Raw genomic sequence first — 1442 nt, 5'->3', positions numbered from 1 at the left:
AACTTCAAAATCTCCCCACCCCCGACCTCATCCCAAAACCAGCCCAGCTCATCCCTGCCTCCTTGACCTGTCTGTTTTTCCTCCCACCTGTCCAGTCCTCCCACCTCACTGACCAATGCCCACCCCCAACTCCTACCTATCAGCCTCAACCCCGCCTCCTTGACCTGTCTGTCTTCCCTTGACTGACCAACCACCATCCTAACTCCCCATCTGCACTCACCTTTACTGGTTCCAACCCCACCTCCTTGACCTGTCCATCTCCTCTCCACCTATCTGCTCCTTTATCCACCTTCCATCCGCCTCCCCCTCTCTCTCTATTTATTTCAGAATCTCCTTCTGTCAGCTTTCCTGCTCCTCTGATGCTGCCTGGCCTGCTGTGTCCATCCAGCTCTACACCTTGTTACGTCCACCAAAGTTACATCCTTTTTGTTTTAATTTAAGATGGCACGTTCTGCACACAGTACTCTAGATGTGGTTTCAGCAGGACAGATGAAGCACAATCGTTCTTTTTTTATATCTTTATTTACTCTTGTAGTAAATAATAATATCTCCTTTTTAACTTACAGTTATAGCACCAATATTGGTCTTTCATGGCTCTGCACTCGCGCAGCATGATCACTTTGCATCTTAGAACGTTCACGTTTGAGATACCTTTTTTTAAAATGTTCTTCCCGCCAAAATGTGCAGTGTAGGAATCGCAGCCAAGTCCACTAAGTATGGTTTAAACAGTTTTTTTTTTACGAACTCCCCTTGGGCCACCACTGCAGGACAGGTTTGCTGCTGTTCACTCAGTTGAGAAACAGAATGGGGTGACATATACGAGACAACCGAATATTCACAGAGACTTCATCGAATGAGTTTGTCACAGTTTGCCCAGTCACAGTAATGGGATATTGATGTACCACGAGCATAATGATAATGTCATTGAATTGGTAGTAAAACATTCAAGCCAGATGACCTGAGGACATAACTTCATGTTCAGTGTAACAGTTGTGGAACGTAAATTAAACAAATCAGGGTATCTAAACTAAAATTGAGTATCTAAATCAATAAAGGACTGCAGCTTCCTGGATTGTAATGCTGGTTCAAACGCACAGTTTCTTCCCAGCCATCCTTAATTAGCCTAGTTGACTTTTAACTCCTATCCCACAGCAATGTCATTGTTTCTGAACTGTCTTCTGAATTAACTGTGCAAGCCAATCATTTGTGGATAGTTCTCAATCATTGCTCAAAAGCAAATAAAGTTGGAAAATATATGTTGACTACCCTGAAACATACCTCTGAACAATGAGTTTGGGAAAGAAGTTTATTGTTCTAAGTAATGAACATTGTCACTGATTTCTGTGCCTAACACAAATTGATAATGTACACTACTGCAATATTGAGTAAAGAAATATTCTCTTTTAATGTAACATATTTATTCTGTACAAGCTCAGCAGGTC

This window comes from Rhincodon typus, chromosome 14, assembly GCF_021869965.1.
Source record: "Rhincodon typus isolate 14 chromosome 14, sRhiTyp1.1, whole genome shotgun sequence".
In the NCBI taxonomy this organism is placed as follows: Eukaryota; Metazoa; Chordata; class Chondrichthyes; order Orectolobiformes; family Rhincodontidae; genus Rhincodon; species Rhincodon typus.
Note: the sequence above shows the minus strand (reverse complement) of the source record.